The sequence below is a fragment of the Rhinolophus ferrumequinum genome, chromosome 11 (genome assembly GCF_004115265.2).
Source record: "Rhinolophus ferrumequinum isolate MPI-CBG mRhiFer1 chromosome 11, mRhiFer1_v1.p, whole genome shotgun sequence".
Lineage (NCBI taxonomy): Eukaryota > Metazoa > Chordata > Mammalia > Chiroptera > Rhinolophidae > Rhinolophus > Rhinolophus ferrumequinum.
In genome coordinates this window covers 82,149,720-82,177,505 of record NC_046294.1, presented here as the reverse complement: position 1 = coordinate 82,177,505, position 27,786 = coordinate 82,149,720, and the positions used below count along the sequence as shown (strand labels likewise).

The following is a 27,786-nucleotide window of genomic DNA, read 5'->3' as shown; positions in this document are numbered from 1 at the left end:
TGAACAGAGGACATTGAGCAGGTACTCTGTAAGAGCTGAGAGCCTCTCCTCCCATGGGATCTAAGATCAGTAGTAGCCAAGTCAACTGGAGCATCTGTGCAGACACTATGAAAGGCAAGGCTGGCTCCAGTTCCCTTCCAGCAGGGCTGAGGGCACCAGGAGCGTGTTGAGCAGCGGATGTGGCAGCTGCCCCAGACTGTCAGCCTCGATGGACCCAAACAAGAAATATCACCCGCTGGTTCTGGAGCACGGTTCTGACCCAGTGGCTGATGAACTCCACATTCCCTCTGTCTTGACAGACAGGAATTGTGCCTTATAGAGCAGAAAGAGCTGACATGTTTGTTCACTATGGGAAAGGAACGAGCTGGGCCTGGGATATGGGGGCAGAAAGAGATCACAGGACTTCAGTGAAGCCCCAGACCAGCAGAGGTCAAGCACTGTGGAAAGATGTTCTTTATATCATTCCTGGAGGGATCTGAAAGTCACTGTTTGCTTCCTCATGAGAAGAGCTCCATGAAACTTTAGAAATCATTTGTTTAATACTCTAAAATTTATAAAGGTCTTTCACTTACATTATCCCACTTAATCACCACTACAGCTGTTTGAGTAGATTCAACAGGTATTACTCTGCATTTTACAGATGAGGAAACAGAGAGTCAGTGAGGGCTGTGTCTTGTCAAAGATTACACAACTCACGAGTGGCAGTGCTGGGATTCAATCCATGGCTTCTCCCTTCACAACCTTTGTTTCTCTAATAAACCGTGTTACCTACTCTACTGACTGTTGGACTGGAGGAGGCAAGATAACAAATCCTAAAACCAAACAAAACAACACAATAACAGAAAACAAAACAACCCTGGCTGCTTTAGGAACACAATACTCTTCGGTAAGAAATAGTTTAAGTAATTTCAGGGTCACCCCCTCATATCCAAGAACAGAAAAGACTCAGATCTAAAGGTGAGCTGAGATCCACAAAATGTATTAAATGGGCTGGACATGTGTGTCTTTATGCAACATCCATTGTTTACTCATCCATTCATTCTACAAATGCCTGTGAAAGTCAGGCACTGTACCAGGCATAGAGACATGATGAGAAACACAGAAGCCGTGGTTCTGCTGTCAGAATTTAAATTCTAGTAAAGATTTTGCCCCCTTTTTTTTTTTTCAGTTCAATGAGTATTTCCATATTTATAGTGGGTAGATTCGGTATTTCAATCTAAGGCGTTGTGCTCTTCTGCCAAGATCCGGGGTAGAGACAGGGATCTTTAAGATCTTAAATCTAACTTTCTCCTAACTGAGCTACCTCACCTCTCCCTCAAATTCTAGTAAAGATTATAGAAAATAAACAAACATCAACGATAACAAAAAAGCCTCTGCATTATGCTAAGTGCAATGAAGCAAAGAAATAAAGGGCTAAAGCAGATAATAAGGGGGAAGGTGTGTGTGTTCTTTAGATACTGTTGTTAAAGAAAAACTCTGTGAGGAGTTTTTCTCATTGGAAAGATGAGAAGAAACCAGCTATGTGAAGAGACCATGGAAGATCCATTCAGGCTATCAGTCTGGGGCAGCTGACCATACCAAAGGAGGGAGACTCCGTGGAGTGTTCAAATAAAGCCAGATATGCCGCAATGAACAGTATGGGAGTGTGGTATTCAGTGAAGGGGGAGAATAGGGGCAGATTGCCCAGGTTTATGTTAGCCAAGAGAAAGAGTTTGGATTTAGTCTCAGTGCATTGTATTAAAGGGTGTTGCATAGGTAGATGACATGATCTAAGATATCTTTTATAAAGGTCATTCTTGTGCTGTTTGGGTAATAAAGAGGGTAAAGTTAAACAGGAAGTCTAGTTAGAAAGGTAATTCAATAATTCTGTTGAGAAGTGATGGCAGTGTGTATTGGAAAAGGCAGTGGAAAGACGTGAATGAATGTAGAGTATATTTTGGAGTTTATAACTGAAAGAATTTGTCATTAGAATGGATAGGTGGGGGTTAGAGAAAGGAAAGAATCACTAACAATTTCTAGAATTCTATGTTAGGTAATTGGATGGGTGGAAGTGAAATGAAGCAGACGAGTTGATATCAGGGTTGAGTGAAGAAGTGGAGGTGAAGAGTTCTCTTTCAGACCTGTTAACTATGAGATGTCAGTGGGACATTTGGGAGAAGGTGTGAAGTAGGCATTTGGATATACACACAAGTCCAGAGTTCAGATGATAGGGCTGGGCTGGAGATACAAGCTCATCAGCTGCGAGTGAGTGAAGGGCCGAGGGAACGGGGAGTCTGAAGAGAGAAGAGAAAGTCTGAAATGATTATCTTGCAAAACGAAGAGTAAGTTTACTGAAAGGACAGCACAGAATAGCTAAGCAGTGAAGAAAGCCCGACAGAAACACTGGGAAAACATACCCATGCCCCCTTGATCATTTTTAGCTTAACAATGGTATATACCTGTTGCTATACCCAAGTAGGTCTCCAGGACGCAGAAAGGAAGGGGAGGGACTCCTGACCTAGGAGAGAGAACTGAGAAGCTCCACTACAAGGACTTAGTAATAAAGGGAGATAGAGTTTCTTTCTCTTGGTGCTCTTAGAGGGGACTGTGAGGGTTCTGAAAAACAATAGGCAACCCCTTTACATTTCTATGTAAAGGAGTAACACATGAGAACCTCATGGAAGTGCCTGAATCTTTATATCTGGCACATGTTAGTTGGTCTCATTACCCAACTTCTTTCTTTCCATTAATTAGTGGTTTAAAATTTCTTAAAGTGAGATGCATTGCATATGCTTCAGAAACAGTGAGGAAATAGAGAGCTAATCTCGGGGGGTGCTGGGGGATGACGTCAGTGGGTGAACTTCAATCATTTATAGCCTGTTTCTATTCTCCTCCGTCCACTCAAATGGCTTGCCTGAGTCAAACACTCTGCAACGTGAAGCAATTAAAAAAGAAAAAAAAGCCTAGTTACTGCATGCACTGACCAAAGAAAAGATAGAAAAGGCAGCCATCTCCCAGCCCCCTTTCCTGTTATGAGCCCCTAACTAAATAAACGACCCTCACAGGTCTAAGCTTAAACAGATCTGAAGAAAGAGGCGATGAGGGCCACAGGAGAAGTAGGAATTTCAGGTCTTCACCCTGACAGGACGGATCTAATGCCAGCCACAGCACCCAAGGACAAGACCAGTGCTCAGACATTCTCGACGCCCCCTCTTCAAACCCCAACTCTTAGTTTACTTCTGGGGATGTTCAGTAAACCAAAACATTCTTCTGCTGAGTCACATGGACCACAGAAAATTGTTTTGAACTCATGAAGCCTTTGGAGCCACTATTGGAAGCTTAGGCAATGCAATGGCCTTGATTTCTGTCTTTTCCCATGAGACAAAATATCTACCAAGAAGATCCCCCACACACGGAGCACAAAGTGAAACTGCTTCATCTTGTTCTTCTTAACTCTCAAGGTAAGATAATCACAACAATAATTAGAATTCTAAAAGCTGTCTTCTACTCAGAGAAAGAAAACCCCAAAAGGTAGAATTGGCCATGGCAGCTATGAAAGGGGACAAAATGAATCCAGAGTCTAGGAAAAGAAAAGAAAGCCAGTCTGAAATAGAGCTTTACCAGCAGGAGGCTTCTTGAAGTTCTCCTGAGAATAATGGTGATAATTTGTGGAATGTATAAATCTGAGACAGGGAAATAGGAAGTAGCAAATCTGCAAAGAACTGCCTTTCTCAATCCCCATAAAAGAGGATTGTTACCATTTGATGATGTTCATTGTCTCAAATGCTCCCTGAAGAACTCAAGAGAATTGAGTATCTAAAACTTGAAGAAAAGGGTAGAAATTTAGAAAAAGCTTAGAAAGTGATGAGAGTTGAGATGAATGGGGAAGAAGGACTTTGTCCTCTCCCCAGTGGATCAGAGCTCACTGTTGCCATGACCATGAAAGAGAAAGGGGGTCAACTTATCCTTTGAAATTCTACTTCTGGGTTCCTGGCTTCTATCCTCAAAATTTACCTTAGCTCCTGCTCCATGCCATTTTCAGTTTTCCAGAACAGGCTGGACATTAATGATGTGACTGATTTTACTACAAGATGAGAATATGACAGTCATGCTCAGGTTACATGGGTTTTGATATATTTGGTTCATATTCTGTTCAGGACACCAGTGGTTCAGGTTTTAAATTAACATCAAGACACATACAGATTGTAGGAGTATAAACCAGTACACACTTTTTAGAGGGTAGCTTGACAGTATGTACCAAAAAGCTCAAAGTGAGTACATGCTCTTGGAGGGCCAGCAAGCTGTTCTAAAAATTCATCCTAAGGAAGTAATTAGGCATGTGCCAAAAGTTTCCACAGCAAGGTTGTTTATCTCAGTAATCATGAAAACTTTAATCATGAAAACTTGGAAATAGACTTAATATCCAGCAATACGGGATTGGTCAAATAAATTGATCACATTCCAAAGATGGAATAATAAAAAATAATATAAAAGGGAAATATTTATTAACCTAGAACTTGATTCACTATGTATGTTATAGAGAAAAGCAGATCACAAAATGTTACTCAAAAAAAACATACCGTTTTAGTAATCTCTACATAGATACATAAAAAAAGATAAACACTAAGATATTAACAGAATATTTCTGGGTAATGAGATTATAAATGTTTTTAGTTTCTGTTTCCTGCTTTATCTGTATTTTCTAATTTTTCTACAGTTAACAAATATTGCTTTTATAAAAAGAAAAAATCTTTGTCTTAATAAAGTTTTCCTTAAAAATACTTTTTCTAAGGCAAATCTCCCTTCTTTCCTCCCTCTCATTTCTATTTTCCCTCCCTAGAAGCATCCTCTGTTACTAGTTTCTTGGATAACTTTTCAATGATACTCTGTGCACATACAAGTATATGCGGGAAAAAAGTTTTTATTTTTCAAAACCACATTAAATTAAACCTTAACTCAAGGAGTCAGAAAGTGCTGGCTGCTGAGAAAAGGAAATGGATCTCAGTTTGCTCTTCAACCACCTCTGACAAGCAGGGCTGGTACCAGAGTAAAGAAAATGAGTTACTTGCCTCAGGCACGAAATAAGAGAATACCAAATACTCAGTAACCAAGATAAAGAATATGCTAATGCAATATTTTAAAAGTCAAAATCAATGCAAGAAATCCATGAAGAACAAAATATAGGACCAGTATTACTGTTTTATTCCTCTTGCCTTAGGCTCCAATATGGCTCCATCTGGCACTGTATATGTCAGTGACGAGGAGAGACAGCAGGAGTGAATGTTGGAGAAAGGGGAGAGGGAAAGGTGGGAAAGAGACCTGACCTACTCTGAATATTCACTCTGTGACAGGCCCACGGCTGGCATTTTCTGTCCATTATTGTAGGAAATGGAACACGTCTATCCCACTCATGACAGTTCCCTCTGGATAGAGGGAGCACCCCTAGGTAGCACTACGACCTTCTCTCCTGCCCCATCCCTCACTCCTCCACAGGACAATGGAGTCAGTCACCTAGCTGGTGGGTTTGGGAGAGGAACCTCAAGCACAGTCCAGCCTCTTCCTCCCTTTTCTGCACGGGCTGTTCCTCTTTGCCAAAAAGTTTTCAAAAGCTGGCCACTCCTGTGTCAACAATTCCCTCACTTTCTCAGAAAATTACCTACCTCTACATAGAGGGAAGGCTCCTGGCAGCCATGTTCATGCCGTATGATTTCACCCCCTGGCCTTCGCCTCCCTGGATTCCACCAGGGAACCCTGACCACACTGGGTCAATTGGAGTCTCTCTGGACTTTGGAATTATGATCCAAAGACAACTAATTTTGTCTGCGTGGAATTAAGAGAAAGGGAGAGCCCGTTCAGTCAGTTTGACTGACTGGGGCTATAACAGCGAGTCCAGGAGTTGGGAGATGTCTACCTTCCATTCACGATGGAGGGGGCACATAGCAGACAAAACTGGTCTGCAATGAAGCACACATGAAGAGAAGTACAAAGATAAGAGACAGTGATAGCATCCATGTGATTTCCAGACCCTTTAGAAGCCCGGCTATGTTCCTGCCCTTGGCATCTATGAGATATTCCTGTGCACTTAAAATAAATATTCCTTTTCCAAGCTTAAGCTAGCGCTAGTTGGTGCCTGTAAGTTGCACTTGAAGAATCCTAACGTGCTCGCCAGTGTTAATACTATTCTTATTCACATCTGCAGTCATATCATGGCCAAGACCCTGCACACTTATCAGCCTGCCAGATAGCTTTCCTGTGCTCGGCCATTACACTTCCACCGTTTTTCATCCTCTGGATGGCTTCTCTTTTATTTGTCTCCCCTTCCCTTTACTTCTTCTCAGTTATAAATTCATACCTTATGAATTAAGTACGACTGTTTTGCATTGTTTACTTCTGAGATGTATTAGTTCATGTAAGCAACACGACTAGCCGCTGCCACCAACAACCCAAATCCCAGTGGCTTAACACAATAAAAGTTTATTTCTCATTCACATGTGTAGTGTGGATGTTTCTAGTTGGGTGGCTGTCCTAAATGGCTCTTGTCCGGTGATTCGGAAATCTGGTTCCTTCCCATATGTGGCTCCTCCAACCTATTGGAGGTTGGAGGAGCCACATATGGGAAGGAACCAGATTCATAGCTATCCACTCCCTGCCACATGGTTGGGGAGGAGGATAGAGATCATAGAGGATCACAGTGAATGGTTTATGGCTAAGCAGGTCTAGAATTGGCACATCACGTAAGCTCATTCCACCTGCCGACATCAATCACATGGTTCACCTAGATGCAAGGGCAGGTGTGATTGTGGCATAGCTGTGTGTCTAGGAAAGAGAAGAGAACAGGTTTTCTACCACAGGGGAGTGGATAATGCCCTCTGACCTAGGGCAAAGTGTGTTTCTTCAGTCTATGAAGTTCATAGCCTCTCATTTTCCTCACCTTGTAAAATTAAGAGGTATACATCAGTTGTTCAAACTGTGCTTTGGACTTCAAAACAGCCTAGAGAGAGTGGTGTGCTAGAGCCAGCTGATACTGGCTTCCTAAGCAGATTGCTAAGTTTTCTGTAATTTTGCTAGTGTGCCTGTTAGACGAAGACATTATTTAACAATAAATTACAGATACATAAACTTATAATGAGATGTATTGTATTTATTTTAAGGGATTGGCTCACGTGACGGGGCCCAGGAGGTGGGGGCTGCTGCAAAGTCAGAAATTTGTCAGGCTTGGTCAGCCACCTGGAAACTCTGATGTTGCAGCTCTTACCCGATTCCAAATTCCTCAGGGCAGTAGCCTGGAAACTCATGCAGGGTTTCTGTGTTGCAGTCTTGAGGCCCGATTGCTTCTACTTCCAGAAACCTGTCTTTGCTCTTCAGGCCTTCTGATTTTAATGTTAATCACATCTAAAAACCACCTTCATAGCAACATTAGGCTGGTATTTGATGAAACAACCAAGTGCTATAACCTAGCCAAGCTGACACATGAAATCAACCATCACAGAGTATTTCTACCTCTGAGCCTCTCTGCCCTTTGGTCCTTTTAATGGGGTAAAATGGACTACTCCACCCTAAGATTTGGAAGAGCTATGTGGGGAGCAACACCCTTAGTTATCATTAAATATAAAGGACCTTTGCAATGTAGTCCAGAATAGGAAGAGAAAATTTTTCACAAGAAAGAGAAATGAAATTAAGTTGCTAAAAAGAAGTGAGGGTGGTTGAAAGGAGATTAATCTCTACTGTGGAGAAATGTGTTCAACGTAAAGGACATTAGAGGGAAACAAACCATTGCTCAAGACGGGCCTGCCCCAGTCCCTGCCACCACCACATGGCTCCCCATTCATGGGACAAGAACTCACCCTCGCCTCCCCACAGACCCCCGTGGAGCCAGCAGCTCCTGAGGCCTCAGCCCAGCCCTCCCCGTGGAGAGCCCACAGGAAGGAGGCCACAGAGATCAGCCATCAACCTGCATGGACACCCCAGACTGGGACCCAGCCAAAGAAAGGAAGTGCTGGATGCATGTGGGCTTGGCTTTTTTTTTTTTTTTTTTTTTATTTATTGGGGTGACAATTGTTAGTAAAATTACATAGATTTCAGGTGTACAATTCTGTATCACATCATCTATAAATTACATTGTGTGTTCACCACCCAGAGTCAGTTCTCCTTCCATCACCATATATTTGATCCCCCTTACCCTCATCTCCCACCCCCCAACCCCCTTACCCTCTGGTAACCACTAAATTACGTTCCCCAGATTAATTTTCAAACCCCGTGGCCATCCTGTGGTTACTGATTGTTTTCTAATCCCCTCACCTTCTCCCTTACCCCCCCCCCCCCCACCCATGTAGCAACCCTCAGTTTTTCCTCTTTGTCTCCAAAACTGTTTCTGATTAGTTCATTCACTTGTTCATTTCTTTAGATTCCGCATATAAGTGAGATCATATGGTACTTATCTTTCTCTGTCTGACTTATTTCACTTAACATAATGTTCTCTAGGTCCATCCATGTTGTTGCAAATGGTAAGATTTCTTTCTTCTTTATGGCTGTGTAATACTCCATTGTATAAATGTACCACAGTTTCTTAATCCAGTCATCTACCGATGGGCATTTTGGTTGTTTCCATGTCTTAGCTATTGTGTATAGTGCTGCAATAAACATAGGAGTGCATAAAGATTTTTGAATTGGAGATTTTTGAATTGGATTTCTCCGGATAGATACCTAGGAGCGGAATTACTGGATCATAGGGTAGTTCCATTTTCAGATTTTTGAGATACCTCCACACTGTTTTCCATAGTGGCTGCACCAATCTGCAATCCCACCAACAGTGCACAAGCGTTCCCTTTTCTCCACATCCGCGCCAGCACTTGTTGTTTGTTGATTTATTGATGATAGCCATTCTGACTGGGGTGAGGTGGTATCTCATTGTGGTTTTTATTTGCATTTCTCTGATGGTTAGTGAGGTTGAGCATTTCTTCATATGTCTGTTTGCCATCTGTATGTCCTTTTTAGAAAAATGTCTCTTCAAGTCCTCTGCCCATTTTTTAATTGGGTCGTTTGTTTTCTTGGAGTTGAGTTGAGCGAGTTTTTTATAGATTTGTGATATTAATCCCTTATCAGATATATCATTGGCAAATATCTTTTCCCATTCAGTAGGATCCCTTTTTGTTTTATTGATGGTTTCCTTTGCTGTGAAAAAACTTTTTAGTTTGATATAATCCCACATGTTTATTTTTTCTCTTATTTCCCTCGCGCAAGGGGATATATCAGTAAAAATCTTACTCCGGGTAATGTCTGTGATGTTTCTTCCTATATTTTCTTCTAGGTATTTTATGGTTTCAGATCTTACATTTAAGTCTTTAAGCCATTTTGAATTTATTTTTGAATATGGTGTAAGGAGGTGGTCCAGCTTCATTTTTTTTTTTTAATTTATTTTTAATTTATTGGGGTGACCATTGTTAGTAGAATTACATAGATTTCAGTTGTGCAATTCTGTATCACATCATCCATAAATCACACTGTGTGTTCACCACCCAGAGTCAGCTCCCCTTCCATCACCATACATTTGATCCCCCTCACCCTCATCCCCCACCCCCCAACCCCCTTACGCTCTGGTAACCACCAAATTACGTTCCCCAGATTGATTTTCAAACCCCGTGGCCATCCTGTGGTCACCGACTGCCCTCCAATCCCCTCACCCTCCCCCCCACCCCCCACCCCCCCCGCCCATCTAGCAACCCTCAGTTTTTCCTCATTGTCTCCCAAACTGTTTCTGATTAGTTCATTCACTTATTCTTTTCTTTAGAATCCGCAAATAAGTGAGATCATATGGTACTTATCTTTCTCTGTCTGACTTATTTCACTTAACATAATGTTCTCTAGATCCATCCATGTTGTTGCAAATGGTAAGATTTCCTTCTTCCTTATGGCTGCATAATACTCCATTGTATAAATGTACCACAGTTTCTTAATCCAGTCATCTACCGATGGGCATTTTGGTTGTTTCCATGTCTTAGCTATTGTGTATAGTGCTGCAATAAACATAGGAGTGCATAGAGATTTTTGAATTGAAGTTCTGGATTTCTCCGGATAGATACCTAGGAGTGGAATTACTGGATCATAAGGTAGTTCCATTTTCAGAATTTTGAGATACCTCCATACTGTTTTCCATAGCGGCTGCACCAGTCTGCAATCCCACCAACAGTGCACAAGCGTTCCCTTTTCTCCACATCCTCTCCATCACTTGTTGTTTGTTGATTTATTGATGATAGCCATTTTGACTGGGGTGAGGTGGTATCTCATTGTGGTTTTTATTTGCATTTCTCTGATGGTTAGTGAGGTTGAGCATTTCTTCATATGTCTGTTTGCCATCTGTATGTCCTTTTCAGAAAAATGTCTCTTCAAGTCCTCTGCCCATTTTTTAATTGGATCGTTTGTTTTTTTGGAGTTGGGTTGAGTAAGTTTTCCATAGATTTGTGATATTAATCCCTTATCAGATATATCATTGGCAAATATCTTTTCCCATTCAGTAGGATCCCTTCTTGTTTTATTGATGGTTTCCTTTGCTGTGAAAAAACTTTTTAGTTTGATATAATCCCACATGTTTATTCTTTCTCTTAGTTCCCTCGCGCGAGGGTGTATATCAGTAAAAATCTTACTCCGGGTAATGTCTGAGAAGTTTCTTCCTATATTTTCTTCTAGGTATTTTATGGTTTCAGACCTTACATTTAAGTCTTTAAGCCATTTTGAATTTATTTTTGTATATGGTGTAAGGAGGTGGTCCAGCTTCATTTTTTTGCATGTGTCTGTCCAGGTTTCCCAGCACCATTTATTGAATAGACTGTCATTACTCCATCGTACATTCTTGCTTCCATTGTCGTAGATTAAATGGCCATATAGGCATGGATTTATTTCTGGACTCTCTATTCTGTTCCATTGATCTATGTGTCGGTTTTTATGCCAGTACCATGCTGTTTTGATTACTGTAGGCTTGTAGTATAATTTGAAGTCAGGTATTGTTATATCTCCCACTTTGTTCTTATTTCTCAAGATTGCTGAGGCTTCCGGGGTCTTTTATGGTCCCATATAAATTTTAGGATTATGTGTTCTATTTCTGTGAAAAACGTCGTTGGTAGTTTGATAGGAATTGCGTTGAATATGTATATTGCCTTAGGCAGTATGGACATTATAACTATATTAATTCTTCCTATCCATGAACATGATATGTGTTTCCATCTATTTATATCTTCTTTCATTCCTTTCTTCAGTGTCTTATAATTTTCTGAGTACAGATCTTTTACTTCTTTGGTTAAATTTATTCCCAGGTATTTTATAGTCTTTGGAGCAATTGTAAATGGGATTGTTTTTTTAATTTCTCCTTTTGATGTTTTATTATTGGTGTATACAAATGCAACTGATTTCTGAATATTAATTTTGTATCCTGCTACTTTACTAAATTCATCTATCAGCTCTAATAGCTTCTTGGTGGAGTCTTTAGGGTTCTCTCTATATAGTATCATGTCATCTGCATATAATGATTATTTTACTTCCTCCTTACATATTTAGATGCCTTTTATTTCTTTTTCTTGTCTGATTGCTGTGGCTAGAACTTCCAGCATTATGTTGAATAGAAGTGGAGATAGTGGGCAACCTTGCCTTGTTCCTGATATTAGGGGGAATGGTTTTAGCTTTTCCCCATTGAGTATGATGTTAGCTGTGGGTTTGTCATATATGGCCTTTATTATGTTGAGATATGATCCCTCTATTCCCACTCTCTTAAGGGTTTTTATCATAAATGGCTGTTGGATTTTATCAAATGCTTTTTCTGCATCTATTGATATGATCATGTGATTTTTATTTTTCATTTTGTTAATGTGGTGTATCACATTAATTGATTTGCGGATGTTGAACCACCCTTGCATACCAGGGATGAATCCCACTTGATCATGGTGTATGATCTTTTTAATGTATTGCTGAATTCTGTTCGCTAATATTTTGTTGAGGATTTTTGCATCTATGTTCATTAGAGATATTGGCCTGTAGTTTTCTTTTTTTGTGGTGTCTTTGTCTGATTTTGAGATCAGGGAGATAGTGGCTTCGTAAAAAGTGTTTGGGAGTCTTCCCTCCTTCTGGATTTTTGGGAAGAGCTTGAGGAGAATTGGTGATAATTCTTTTTTGAACGTTTTGTAAAATTCACCTGTAAAGCCAGCTGGTCCAGGGCTTTTGTTTGTTGGGAGATTGTTGATTACTGATTCAATTTCCCTAGTGGTAATCAGTCTATTCAGGTTTTCTGTTTCTTCTTGAGTTAGCCTTGGAAGGTTGTATGCCTCTAGAAAATTGTCCATTTCTTCCAGATTATCCAATTTGTTGGCATATAGTTGCTCATAGTAGTTTCTTAAAACTTTTTGTATTTCTGCAGTGTCCGTTGTCACTTCTCCTCTTTCATTTCTGATTTTATTAATTTGGGTCCTCTCTCTCTTTTTTTTAATGAGTCTGGCTAAAGGTTTGTCAATTTTGTTTATCTTCTCTAAGAACCAACTCTTGGATTCATTGATCTTTTGTATTGTTTTTCTGGTTTTTGTTTCATTTATTTCTGCTCTGATCTTTATTATCTCCTTCCTTGTGCTCCCTTTGGGCTTATTTTGCTGTTTTTTCCAGATCCCTTAAGTGTGAAGATAAACTGTTGATTAGTGATGTTTCTTGTTTCTTTAGGTAGGCCTGCAAAGCTATGAATTTCCCTCTTAGAACTGCTTTCGTGGCATCCCATAGATTTTGGGTTGTCATGTTTTCATTTTCGTTTGTCTCGAGATATCTTTTGATTTCTTCCTTGATCTCCTGCTTGACCCATTCATTATTTAGTAATAAGTTATTCAGCCTCCATGAATTGGTGTGTCTTCCATTTTTTTTCCTGGAGTTCATTTCTAATTTCATAGCATTGTGATCAGAGAAGACAATTGGTATGATTTCAATTTTCTTAAATTTATCAAGACTTGTTTTGTGGCCTAACATATGGTCTATCTTGGAAAATGTTCCATGTGCGCTTGAGAAAAACGTGTATTTTGCAGCATTGGGATGAAATGTTCTGAAAATATCGATTAAATCCAAGTGGTCCAGTGTATCATTTAAGGCTGTTGTTTCCATATTGATTTTCTGTCTGGAAGACCTGTCCCTTGTTGTCAGAGGTGTGTTGAAGTCCCTTACTATGATAGTGTTACTGTTGATCTCTGTCTTTATGTCAGTCAGTACCTGTTTTATATATTTAGGTGCTCCTATGTTGGGTGCATAGATGTTTACTAGGGTTATGTCCTCTTGTCGGATCGATCCCTTTATTAGTATATAGTGCCCATCTTTATCTTTTAATACGTTCTTCATTTCAAAGTCTATTTTGTCAGATATAAGTATTGCAACTCCAGCTTTTTTCTCATTCCCATTTGCATGAAATATCTTACTCCAACCCTTCACTTTCAGCCTGTGTGTGTCTTTTGTTCTGAGGTGAGTCTCTTGTATACAGCATATACAAGGGTCTTGCTTTCTTATCCAGTCAGCCACCCTGTGTCTCTTGATTGGAGCATTTAATCCGTTTACATTTAAAGTGATTATTGATAGGTACATAGTTATTGCCATTTTTAAATTTGTAGTTAGATTGTTTTGATCTTTCTTCTATTTACAGAAGTTCTTTTAGTATTTCTTGCAATGCTGGCTTGGTGGTAATAAATTCCTTTAGCTTATTTTTTTCTGGAAAGATCTGTATCTCTCCTCAACTTTAATTGATAGCCTTGCCCGATAAAGCAATCTAGGTTGTAGGCCTTTGTTTTCCATCACTTTGAGTATCTCCTGCCACTCCCTCCTGGCCTTCAATGTTTCTGTTGAAAAGCCATTTGATAGTCTTATGGGAGTTCCCTTGTATGTAACCCTCTGTCTTTTTCTTGCTGCTTTTAGGATTCTCTCTTTGTCTTTAACCTTTGACATTTTAACTATAGTGTGTCTTGGTGTGGACCTGTTTGGGTTTATCCTGATTGGAACTCTCTGCACTTCCTGGGCTTGTATGTTGGTTTCCTCCATCGGGTTGGGGAAGTTTTCGGACATTATTACTTCAAATATGTTCTCAATCCCTTGCTTCCTCTCTTCACCTTCTGGTATTCCTATGATGCGCATGTTGTTGCGCTTGATGTTATCCCAGAGGTCTCTTAAGCCATCCTCATTGTTTTTTATTCTTTTTTCTTTCTGTTGTTCCGTTTGGGTGATCTCTGCTACCTTGTCTTCTAAGTCGCTGATTCGATCCTCTGCTTCATCTAACCTGCTGGTAATTCCTTCTAGTGAGTTTTTAATTTCGTTAATTGTGTTCTTTAGTTCTAACTGGTTGTTCGTTATGATTTCTACATCCTTCTTTATGTCTTCTCTAAGCTTCTCAAACATTCTTATCACCAGTGTTCTGAACTCTGTCTCTGAAAGGTTGGTTACCTCTGCTTCATTTGGTTCCAGTTGTGGAGGTTTCTTCTGTTCTTTTATTTGAGACGTGTATCTTTGTTTCCCCATTATGGCTGACTCTCTGTGTTTGCTTTGATGTATTAGGTAGATCCCCTAGAGTTCTTAGTTCTTGCTAGGTTATCTTATGTAGTATGTGTCCTTTATATTTGACTTGCACTACTTCGTTCTTCTCCCCCGCGTGTGCTCCAAAGGTGACTCTTGTGTTTTGTATATTGTCCTGTTCAAGAAGATCTTTAATTGCTTTTTGCTTGTGAGAAGGTGGGGTTAACTCCTAGGCTGACTCGTTGTGAGTCTTGGCTCTGCCCACCGCAGGGCGTTCTGCTGCGTGAGGGTTGACCACCCAAATGTGTTTTGGCCTCTATGGGCTCTAGTGCCTGCAGAGAATTCCCTCTGGGTGTGTGACTTGTAGGTCAAACCCAGTCGTACTCTGGTTTGGTCTGGAGTTGGCCTCTGGATATGTTGAATCTTGTGCCTCTTAAGCTGGGCCCTGGTAGGGCAGTTTCAGAACAAAGCAAATCACCAAACACAATAACAACAAAAACAACAAAGAAAAAAATCAAATATATTCACATGTAAAAACACCCAATAACCCCCACTCGACACAGGCAAAGATATCAAAGATATAAAGACAAAGCAAAACAAAACAAAACAAAGCAAAACAAAGAACAGTGCCAGTCTTGGCTTAAGTCCACCAAGTAATGTCCAGGTTGTCCTCTGCTGTACCAAAGAGCCCCCTGCTTATTGAGCAGGCAGAGCCGGTCACCTGGTGCCCAGAGTGACTTTGGGACTGTAGATTTAAATGCATGGGCCTGAGGGGTCTGGATGACAGTTTTTACAAAGTCAGTGCAGTTTCTGCCCTTGCCTGCATATATGCACACTGAGAGTAGCACCACCAGCCCCATGTCCAGTACTCCTGAGTCTTAGGGAACTTCTTCAGTGTGTGTGTGTATAGGGGGGGTGCGGGCGGGAGATTTCTGAGCTGCTGAAAGCCCAGAGCTACGTCTGCCGTTTACTGCTGATCCCTGGGAGTGTCTCTGCAATTGCACTTGCCCCGCCCTAGGCAGGCCAGAAAGGGTGGGGGCTGGGGATGGAAGGGTCTTCTCTCTCCCAGCCCAGCTGTGTCACACTCTTTCCGCAGGCCAGAAAAGGTGGTGGCTGGGGGTGGAGGAGTCTCTTCTCTCCTAGCCCAGCCAAAGTCACACTCTTCCCAGCCTCTTCCCTGGGTCAGGGCTGCCTGTCAGGCTTCCCAGAGCCTGAGCACTACTACAGCTCCTCTGTAATCTAACACTACTCCTCAGTTCAGGGGCCCGTTTAAGTCTCTGGAAGGGCGGGGTAGGATTGGAAGAGCGGGGGAGGGGCCCAGGTATGGAGTCTGTGTTCTTTGTCCACCCCAGGGCCCACTGGCCGCCCTCCCGGCGGGAGAAATCAGCCGTGGGACGCAGGGAAAGAGCCCACCTCCTGGTCTCTGTGCTCTCCATTCTGCCCTGGGATCCCGTGCGTGCCCGGAACTGTGGGTGCCACCGCGGTTTTCGTCGCCGCCGGCCGAGACCCCGCCGCGGGCCCACGCGTTTTCACTCCACTCCCTTCCTTCCTTCCCCTGCTCGCCCAATTAGCGCACCTTCAAGTAATCCTTCCACGAGTCTCTTAGCTGTTCTGTGTGATGAGCAAAGAGTTCTTTGATGGGTTATAGGTCCCGTTTGTAATAAGATCCGGAGAACTCAGAAAGTGCGCCCCGCTGCCGCCATTCCTATGACGTCATCCGGGCTTTGCTTTTTCTATAGGGAGAGGAAATGCCCAGGGAAAAAGAGGTGGAGACAGGACACCAGAGGAGGAAAGAGTTTAACGAAAATGGGGAGGAGGGAAGTACATCGTGGTCCAAATTGGAAATCCATGTGCTACCCAGAAGCCTCCACATGGAAGATGAAGTTGGAGAGCTCAGCAGCAAGGCTTTGCCCCACACGTAGAGGAGCAGCTGGGCAACTAGACAAGGGTCATAACACCAGCTTCCTAAGTAAAATTCTGCTTAAACCTACTCTGGGCTCAGCAGGGGTACGCTTTAGGAACAATAGGCACAAGAGAGATGATGGCGCCCTCCTTCCCGACAGAGTGGCAGCTCCACTGGCAGAGAGAAGCACCAACCAGTTCAGCTGGAGAAACTGTAAAGCTCATCATCTAATTTCTCCCTCTGTAGTTGTGAGGCCAGCCATAGTCACAGACAGACAGAGACAAATGAAGGCCAAGTATGGATACAAATGCAGTTAGCCCGTGGCCATCACCAAGGGAGTCTCTATATCAATCAGAATCCCAACAGAAAACACATAGCACACTCAAATCATGGTTCCAGGAGGGTTTAACAAAAACTGCAAAAAGAGGGGAAAGGGAAAATGAGCAACCCAGAAGGAAAGGGAAGTGACCAGAACCCGGAAGGAATGAGCCAGCAGAGAGGGCTGCCTTGAGAGGGCCAGTGGTCAAGAAACATGGCCAGCCCAAGGTAACCCTTCAGGGAAGAGGCTGGGGCATAATTACTCTGATTTACATTCCCCTTTCCTTCCCATCGACCACTGGGGCTCCACTTTGGCCAAATTCAACAAAAAGCTAGAGAGCATGGAGCGCATTGATGCACCTATCAGGTCAGGCCCTGGGGGGTGAGAGCACGGCAGAAAGAGCTGGAGAGTGAATCTGGCAGAGCAAACAGAAAGTATCTGACATGGTCACCAACATCCATGAGACGTCCCTATGTGTCGGGGATCCTGCAAGGGGTAGTCAGTAGACAAAAACAGAGAACTGGTCCATATTCCTTTCTACCTCCTCCTGATCTAGAACCCCCCTACATACACATGTAAGCATGCCACATGCACACACATTTGATAACATACACATGCACATACAGAGACGCATACATGCACCCACACATACAAACACATGCACAGACACAGATGCATGTACATACCATACGCATGCACACATGCACACACACACATATGCCACATTTATTCACAGTCTGCAGTGGCTCCTCCAGCTCAGTCAAACTTTACGGGAGATAATCAACAGAATTTAAATTAAGACATGAAAAAAGAAGACCAGAAATTATGGACAGACTTTTCTAATTGTTACTATTTTTAGACACCAGACAGTAAATGGCAGACAAGAGAAGGACATGCCTTCTGAGAGGGAGAAACTGACAACAGATGTTGCTCTGTTATTGGAAGTAGGAGGGAAAAAGGCTGAGGAAGGTGGTTGGAAATTTGGAACCAGGGAGGCTATACTTCCCCAGGGAGGGCAAGGGCAGCCCTTGCCCGCCCCCTTCCACCCCTTCTTGCTCTCTTCTACCCATGCCTGCAACGTCTCTGTCTGCCCCATGTCTCACTCTCCCACCTTGGAACTAAGTATTGGCAGAGAAGAAAGCACATCAGACCAGAAGGTGGAAGTTGACCTGACTTTCCACTCTGTTCACATCTGCAAACTTAAATGTGTTCCAGAGGGCCCATTCCAGACTATAGGGTGTCTGTGCAAATTAGAAGGAGACATCCTTTTTGGGTGGATAAATAAGAGAACTCCCGCTGGTTGCAGGCAGCACCGATGGGTTCCCAACTTGTCAACTGGTACACGGCTGGATTTCTGCCCTCCATCTGCCTCTAACTGTTTGTGGCAGTCAGATGTCAATTCACATCCGTACATCTCAGGTTGTTCTCTCCATAAGTGGGGACAATAACTGCAAAAAAATAAATATCTAATGCAGGAGACAAAACACAAGGTGAGAACCAAGGATTCAGGAGTAATTCCAAGTCTGAGAGTATAGCCTACCCAGGACAAAGACTGAGAGGGTGAGGAAGCGTAGGGTTCTCCGCCACATATGAGAGGGCTGGGAAGGCCAGTTTTTATTGAAATGTTAGAAGAGGAAGTTAGAGAACTTAGGGATATCCAGTGGCTGAATTCTAGGTTACACCAGCACCACCACAGTCCTCATCATCCTCATTTTGATTATTGATATAGATGCTAACCAGGTCTCACACATCCTAATCATTGTAGAGTGAAGGCCGTGGGCTCTGGGGTTCCAGCCCTGCCTGTTACTCGTTGGTTTGGGGTAACTCTACTCTCCAGTATCCTCATCTGTAGAATCAGGTAAGTGGAGTACCCTTTCACAGAGGAATTATAAGCATAAAGTGAAAGAATATATGTGAAAATGTTTTGTGACTCACGTAGCATTACAAGGCTTCTTCTTGTTGTTGGATGACAAAATGCTATCTTTGATAACCCCTGGGCTTTATTTCAGCAACCATTTTGTCTCTTTGTCAGTTTTTTTTAAGAGCTTCATTGTCTGCTTTAGGAAGTAGGCTTCCACTGTCTGTCCCAGAGATGGTCCAGGAAAAAGAAGGCTTGTGTTCCAGCAGGAAAACTGTAAGTTAGACTTAAGGAAGAACTTCTTCACATCACAGCAGGTGAATAAATGAGAAAGTAAACTTTCTCTCTGGGAGAGAGGGGAAGGGTCTTTCAAAATAGGAGTGGGACCCACATCTGCTGAGGAAAGTGATTTAGAAGTATGTTTGGATTTACTCTTGGGTCACACTGAACAGTGGAGATACAAGCCATACTTATGAACCCCTTCTAGGCTCCTCTCCAGACTCCAGAGGTTAATGTTTCCATTTAAATGGAAATTGAGTGCAGAATTATTAGCAACTATTCAAAAGGAACCAAATTACAAGGGGCTGTTCTTTGTACGGTACAAACAGAGCTGCCATCTTAAATAAGGTGAGTCCCGCTGAAGGTCACTCCTCCACCCGCGAAGGAGCTGAACCCCAGGAAGGATTTCCTTTGGAACACAGACTCTGTGCAGCCAAAAACCTCCCCTCCGGCCATCAGATCCTGGTGGGCCAAGATGGAAGGTCAGATGCAGACTTTCTAAGAACATCTGCAGAATAGGGGTCACACCCATCTTCACCTCCCAGGGCATTGCCGGGTACGAGTCAATTCTCATTATTCAGAGTCAGTATTTGCAAATTCGCCTACTTGCTCAATTTATTTGTAATCCTAAAATCACTACTCACAGAACGTTCACAGTCATTCGCGGACACGCACAGAGCGGTGGAAAATCTGAGTGACCCGACGCATACGTGTCCAGCTGAGATTGAATAAGGCAATGCTCTGCCTTCTTGTTTCAGCTCTCATACTATAAACAAGCATCCTTGTATAGTTTATTGGGTGCCACATTTTTTCGGTTTTTTTGTTTGTGTGTGCGTGTGTGTGTGTTTGTGTGTGTGTGTATGATTTCACTGTTTAAAATGGCACCAAGCCTAGTGCCGAAGTGCTGTCTAGTGTTCCCATGTGCAAGAAGACTGAATGTGCCTTCTGGAGAAAATCTGTGTGTTAGATGAGCTTCATTCGGCCGTGAGTTACAATGCTGTTGGTCATGAGTTCAACGTTATGAATCAACAACGTACATCAAATAAGGTGTCTTTAGACAGAAACACGTATAAAACAAGGGAATGTGTTGAATGGTTGACAACAGCGTTGTAACCAGAGGCTGGGGTGAATCGAGCCCTGTATTTCCCCTAGGAACAACAGTTCATTATTCAGTAATTCAGCATTCGTGAAGACCTTAGAGTAGAATACATGCCTGCACGGAATGAGAACCGACTGTAGTAGGTGTTCAGTCAGCAGTAACTATAACTTCACCGGGTTGTCTCTGGACTCAAACATGTAAGTGCTGTTCTTAATAAAAAGTCAATCCTTGCTAGTGGGTTTAAAAGATCTTCCTACACATAAAAACGTTTTACTTCTTGGCCCACTTTTTTCCCATGCTCAGATCTGCATAGCCCAGTATACAATATAAGGCCCAACAGGATCCACAGGGGATCCTTTGGCCATGCAATCTCCCTTTCCTCATGTGCATGGAGGGGTCCAGGAGACTGATCGAGAAGAGGTTCCCTGATTGACAGCTAGGCCACAGGGGCCTCCCCAAAGCTCAAAAGGTGATCACAACATCAAACTTTGCAAGAATCGAAAGTTCAAACCTTAGGAAGGAGACCAGTCAACAAAATCAAAAGTTCTGGAGGGTGAAATCCAGTTCTCAACGAGTGGGGCCCAGAGCTAGGACAAAGCCTGTGGGAATAAGGGCAGGAAATGAGGAATGGCCTGCAAGTAATAAGGGCCTGGGGCGAGGGCCTGGCCCTGGCAGACAAGGGAGCTTGCCTTTGTGAGCCCTGTGTGGAGGGCTGGCAAATGGGAAGCACCCTGAAGGGTGGGGAAGAACAGGAATTGTCCTTGTCAATAAAAGCAATGTGCTTTTACAAATGCCATCAGAGAAGGACTGCTGTTTACAAGGCAACCCAAGGCTTTAGGGGAGAGCCTAAGCTTGGAATGGGGAGAGGCAGAGGAGAAAAAAATATTGCTAGCTCTCAACCTCCCTGAGTAATTTACTGTAGCACCAAACACACGTGCCCCGTCACTGACACAAGAGTCCCATGTTAATTGGACCCACCCCTTAAAAGGCAATTCAGCAACCAATCATTATAGATCACCCTTGCCTCTTGGGGGGGGGGGGGTCTCACCATTTATCCCCAAGTGGTTATCAGAGCATTCGTAATAAGTTCATGGAATACTTCTTGAAAGAAGTTTTCTCCATCTTAACACATTTTTGGTGATGTTTTCCATGTTTTTTAGAGATTATGGTCCAGGAAATTATCCAGCTGACCTATCTCTTTCCAGGTCTGGCAGCAGGACCCACACAAAGCTGGGGGGATAGCCTGGATTGCTCACTCAAAAAGCGAGTCCACATTGGCATCTAGATTCATGCATATATACGAGTATTGCATTGTCAGGCTGGGTGCCAGCTGCTAACTCCAGGGGAAGATGTATCAGGGTTGTCGCACGAGTATCTTAGGAAATGCATCCCTTCCAGTCGAAGACAATCATTATCTAGCTGCTTCTTCAGTGGCTCACCAGCTAATCAGCATCACACGTACTGGGGCCCAGGATTCAGCTCCTGGAAAGAGCTGGGTGGCTGGTGGTGTGTAGTCCAAACACTCTCTTGATTGGTCTGGCCTCCAGGAGTCGTCTGGCCCTCAGATCCCTAAGGCCAGTCCAGCCCAGGCTCTCTGCATTGGAAGCACTTGGGGAGCCTCCCTATGAGCACTTCTTGCCTATCTGCTGAGGACAGAACTGACTGTTGGGATAATGGTTTTTCCACACAGCGTTCCAAGAACCGGAAAGCTAATTAGAAGCATAAATCTGCTTGGGCTTTTTTACGGGAAAAAAAGTACTTCACAACCACTTCTACTAAAACCTATTAGAGGTAAAATCAGGAGTTAGGACCCTTGGAGAGAGTCCAGCAAACTCAGTTTGTGATGGACCTCTGGGTAGCATAGGGAATGACATGCTGCCTCTCTCTTCCCTCTTTTCCACTCTCTCTTCCTACCCCTCCTCCTCATTCTTCTTCTTTCTCTCCCTTCCACTCTCTCTGTGTGGAGGAATTAAACTGTACAATGGTGGACACTCAGTGTCTTTTCTCCTTCCATTGCAGATTCTGAGGCCGCAGTTGCCTTCTAAAACTCCTGATGCTACCCTCTCCAATTCAGGGAAATTCTACTGCCTCCAGCTTCCACCTTTCACTTTAAAACTTCCTTCCTTGTTTTCATGGGATTTCCCATTTTCTGCCCAGGTGCCTTGCATCTGGATGTGCCATCTCTTCCTAGTTCCTCTGGCTTCATGACTTGGCTGGATGATCTTGGCTCTGATTTCTCTTTCTTTCCAGTTGGGGCTTCTAGGGTCACTTGTCCTCATCTCTACCCTAGATCCAAGGCTGATTGCAGTACAGTGCAGGCATCAAGAAGGTGTCCGATGGCCTCAGGAAAAGCCCAAATGCAAAGGTGCCCTGAACACTTAAGCCTTGTAAGGCTGGATGGAGGTGCAGAAAACCAGGGATTGCAGTCTGGAGAGTAAGGTTAGTAGGCTCATGTATTACGCCCTGAGTTATTGTTGCTTTAGGCTGACTCAGTACACTGATCGTTAGATCCACACCACACACGCTGGGGGAGAGAGGTAAGAAGAGAGGGAGGAAGAAAACCAAGTGCTTTGGGCTGGAGAAGCAGTTCAGGATCTGGGGGTTCAGTGGCAGCGGTGGGGAGTGAGATGATGAGGGAGGAGAACAGGGACTTCTGAGAAGTGACACTGTGGGTTGTGAAACGGACCCCTTCTAACATTCTGTGAGAGGTCTAGGTAAAGATTTCAATTATTATTTGGTGGTTGGCGTGCTCTTTTCTAAATGAAACTCTATACAGAAGCTAAGCAACATGGGATTAGGGCTTTTTTTCAGGTTATATCAGGAAGGAGCCTAAACCCCTTATGTGGCTACCTACGTTTTATGCAGCCTAACTCTCCAGTCGTCTGCCACCATTGTTCCAATCATAGTTTACATCTGGCCACGTGGAACTTACTTTTTCTCCCTGTAATTGAAACCATCTTCCCCCAGCCAATTCCTGCTCAAGGCTTTAGCTTGGATGCCACTTCTCAACTCCCCAAATCTGGCATCTGTGCCTTTCCTCTGTCTCCCATAGCACCCTGTACCCCTCCAACAGTTTTTTTCAGGCTACATCATAATTGTGGATTAATTGTCTTCTCCACTTGATTATAAACACCATAAGGGCAGGGATTTCATGCTTCATTCACCATCCAATTCTCTCTGGTTAGCAGTGTCTAATACATAATAAATGCTCAATAAATAGCTACTAAATGAATAATTCTAAAGTGGAAGCTTCCTCCAAGATACCGTGCTGACTCTTGACTTTCTACAATTCCTCACCCCCATTGCCACTAATGTCTCTTTTCCTGACAGTTTTCAGCCTCTAGAGTTCACCCATCTCCTTCTGGGCTCCCGGCTGCGTGTGCGCATGAGCAGCCCCAAAGGAATGAGAGGGGTCTACGTGGTGCAGTATCCCCCAGCAGGCAGGACACTCACCAGCCAGGTGTTCACGTTGGCAGGACTGCCTCTGCTCACATTAGATGCAACACCTAACTTCAAAGAAGTTTTTTTTTTCTTATTCATTCAGTAGATTTCCTTCCTCAGGCTGGATCTTTCCCCAGTTCCCCCAAATCCTTACTGTCCCTAAGATAAGACTCACTCATTCATCTCAATAAACAAGCATGTGTTGAGCACTTACTGCCTGCTGGGCCCTTTGTCTTGAGTAATTAGCAGGCTGGTGGGAGAGGCAACCAACGAAAGACATAATTAGAACACATGTGGAAAGTAGGATGTCTAGAGGAGGAAGCCTAATACAGACTGAGGGCTTTCCTCCAGCACCTTGACTTCCCTGGGTAGTCCTCATTTTATTCTTTCCCAGTCAAGCTTCTCTCCATTCATCTCCTTTTCAGTGATTCCTTTCTTTTCCTTCAGAAACCTGGATCCCCCCAACACACACAACCTCTGCACCCTGCCCTTCCCCACCCCCCAGGCCATTTCCCGGTTCTCCTCTAAATAGTGAGAGATTCAAACATATGAACATCCTCATGGGAGGTATTCCCTTCAGTGTCAGCTCCTCTATGCCCTGGTCATCCTTTGCTCACCGGGGTGGGACTTAGTCAAACTCCATATTTAAGCATCTGAGGATGATGTGTTGTGTGACCTAGGAAGGGGCTGTCACCCTGTCACTTTGGTTTTTCTATTTATCTGCAAGACCTAACACAGATACACAGCAGAGCTTTTTCTAATCCTGACTTAGCCTGAACCCTAGAAGAGAAAAGGAGAGGCCAGGGCTCATGTTTGGGGAGTCAAAGTACTTTCTAGAGCAAGATTCTGGAGAGGGACTTTAGCAGCATGGACTTTGAGGTCAGGCTCCTAAGGTTCGTAACCCAGCTCTACTACTGGCTGGCTAATCAGAGGCTGAGCTATTTCTTCTCTTTAAGCTTGAGTTTCTTCAACTGTAAAATAGGATAATAATAGCTCATACTTCGTGGTGTTTCTATGAGGATTAACTCAGATAATTTATGCAAAGCCCTCCATACAGTGCCTGACACATGGAATTCACTAAATATCAGTTTTATTTTTGGAAACCTGTTTCAGGTATTGGGTAGCACAGTCTCCAAGCAAGACTTGGTAGGAGCCACATCTTGCTGGGAAAGCCAAGAAGAAGGTATTAAAAAAAAAAAAAAAAAATGACATTGATGAATTAAGTCCCCCTTTGGAGCTCGATGTGTTGCCTTCCTCTTTTGATTTCTTCTAGGTGACCCTTAGATGGCTGCCCAGCATTTTACATCAAACAGCTCTACAGGAGACACAGCCTGGAAAGTCTGCTATTCTAGCCTAGCAATCTGGGCTGAAGGACAAGGACCAACTGGAATGACCAACGGAAAACCCCATCATCTGTGTCTGGAGACACAGACAGGAAAGACCCCAGGTATTGTCATTGCCACCCTCCTGCAGGCCTCTGTCCTCCCATCACTGCCACTAGAATTTGCGTTTCCTGCTTATGTGTCAGCCCCGGAGGGCTCACCTCCTCCATTACGCCACTTCCACCTCCCTGACGTTGTGGTCACTGCATCAACCCCCTCAGGCAGCACCCTGGAGGGAAATGAAAACTGCTTCCCCACAGAGGTGCAGGTGCACACGTTACACAGACGGTGTGGCGGGCAGCTGTCAAGTTTTGGGGCTGCCCAGTACCTTCTGAATACCCTTCTTACATTTGAAGAGTTTCCCATCCTGTGGTTCCTGCCTCCCAATGGCAGAAACAAGAACAATCACGTCCCCCGCCTTTGGCAGCTAAGACACAAGCAGGTGACTGAGAGGCAGCAGGGATGGCCAAGGTCATATTCCCAGGCCAGATGTGGCATTGACACTAAAGACAGCACTAGTGGTGATAAGCAGTTCCTGGCAGTGACGCACATTGTCACATGCGATGGACGGCAGAGGTGGTAACAGTGGTTTTCTCATTAGGCCAGTTCTGCAACATGTCATGGGAGATTATTTGGGAGGTATAGCCTTAAGGCTAGTTCTTTAGGCTCCACTGATTCTCTGAGATGTCCAACAATATCCTTTTACCAATGCTCTCCTGCTCCATCAGCCAGAATCAGCTTCTATTGCTTCCAACTAAGAACCCTTTCTTACAGGTTCTTACAGGGGAGAATCACAGGGACACATGGTGACAATTTAAAAGTTTAGTCCTACTGACATCTCTCTTGCTTAATAGATATGTTCAGTTCCTTTAAATTCCTTGTGCCCCTGGCTCTGCCCCAAAGGAAAAACTCAGGCTCACATGTTTTTCAGGCAAACAGAGCAGGCTGTGACCCTGCACGCTCTCAGAAGGAATGAGCAACATCTGAGCATTTGTCAAAACAGCTTCCTCCAGGGCAGTGGTCAGGCTGTCTTTGATGGGATAATTCCTAAAACAGGCTCCGGGGGCCACAGCTATAGGCTGAGACCAAAAGCCTTCCTCAGGCAGCATACACATCAGGCAAAGGGATCAAGTTCTCACCTGGGTCCAGAGCTGAGGGGCCTGAGATGTCAGGCCAAGGCAAGGCAGGGAGAATGATTAGAAAGACTGAGGAGCTGGGGCCAGCTCAGTGAGACAAGTTTGGGATTCTGTGGCTGCAAGCCCTCCTGTCCAGAGCTTGGAAGCAGCTACCACTTGAAGCCCTTAAAGGGCCCCACACTGTGAACAGAACTGCTGGCAAGCTGCCCGGTTGAGCACAAATTAACCTTCCCAGACTCCTGGGTAGCTGAAGAAGGAAGGCATGGCAAGCCCTGAGAACCATGCTGGGACTTGTCTACAAGCTCCCTGCTAAGGGCCTTCCTATTTCCCCAAAGACCCCCCTGATCAGGCCAATTGTCTAGGAGTCAGCTGGCCTGTAGGCTCAAGGACAGAGGGGAGAGGAAGACACAGGGTCGCTGGAATGTGATCTGTGAGTTTGGAGCCCCCTGAACAACCTCTCCCAGGCAACCAGCTGGCTAATGTGCAAAAACAATCAAAGCCAAGCTGAGAGAGAGAGAGAGAGAGAGAGAGAGAGAGAGAGAGAGAGAGAGAGAGAGAGAGAGAGAGACGTGGGGGGTGGGGGGGTTGGCGAGAGCCCCAGTGGCAAAGTGCAAGGCCATGCGTCCTGTGGGCCAGATCTCTTTCTGGTTTCAGGGGCTAAGACAGGTCTTTTTCTGCTCAAGCTAGTTTGAAGTGACTTCTGTTACTTCAACCAAAAGAGGCCAGAACATCACAAATTCCTAAGACAGTCTCATACAAGTTTCTTGTTCTCTATACGCTCACCATTGATGTTAGTGGGGATGAGCTATCCTTTTCACGGACGTGAATCATTGTGCCTCTTCTGGCGAGCGAGGCAGCCCTTGTTCATGCTTTACCTATAAGCATCTCACAATAGGGCCAACACAATCCAAACATCCACAAAATTATCAGTGTAAAGTCATGCACTGAGTCATAGCCTCTTGGAGAAGTTTCAGCATAAGTCAGCAGGAGACTTCAGCCTTTAATTCCATATAGATTAATTCAGGGAAAAGATCCAAGCCTCTTCCTCCCTTCTGGCTTTGACCCTGGGAACCTCAGATTGCCAGGCTTGTCTCAAAAGATGCGGGGTACTGACTGACTGCCCCTATCAAGTCCAGCACTGCAGGAGTCAAATAAAATGAGTCTCCTGCCGCCCCATTTTGCTGGCCCCCTCCCACATTGGGCCTCCATGTTCAGGGCTCAGCTCCAAGCTAGAACCATACTCCCTGCATTCTTTCCTTGGGATGCTGGCACAGAGCTCCAGGCCTGAGCCCAGCAACAACTAGGGCTTTGTTACTTTGGGACATGGAAAATTCTCTCTTGACAGCCTAATTCATTTGACTCTTATTAAGACACAGACCCTCACAGCGCTGTGTCCTCCACTGTGGTCTTTGACAATCCCCTCAGGGTCTCCCTGACTCCCCACAGACTCATGGGGTCAGAAGAGAGGACATCTAGTCCAACCTCCCACCCAGAACCCACCCTTTGCAACCCTGACAGCTCGAGACTAGTGAGGGAATCACGTCCCCAGAAGCAGCTGTCCAATTTCTGGCTTTTTTTTAAAGTTGTTAGAAAGTTCTTTTTCATATTGAGTTAAAATTGGCCTCTCTCCCACCCCATTTCTTTTCTATCTTATCATAGATGTAATTCACTTTCATATCTACAGAACAGCCCTGAATTTATTTGAAAACAGGTCATTCTGTACTTAAAAAAAAATTCTTCTCCAGCTAAACAACTCATTTCCTCTGTTATTCCTTATGTTTTTCAGACCCATAGCCATTCTATCCACTCTTGCCTGGATACTTTCCAGTTTATAAACACCGAACTTACACTGTAGCATCAGAACCAAGACTTACTCCAG

The 27,786-nt window shown here is 43.8% G+C and overlaps 1 long non-coding RNA gene across 1 annotated transcript; it reads left to right on the top strand.

Moving 5' to 3' along the window:
- Positions 1-1,444: 1,444 nt before the first annotated feature.
- LOC117029815 (uncharacterized) lies at positions 1,445-27,786 on the top strand. Its single transcript, XR_004424300.1, has 3 exons — positions 1,445-3,440; positions 24,663-24,836; positions 27,694-27,786. It is a non-coding gene; the product is annotated as an uncharacterized LOC117029815 (long non-coding RNA).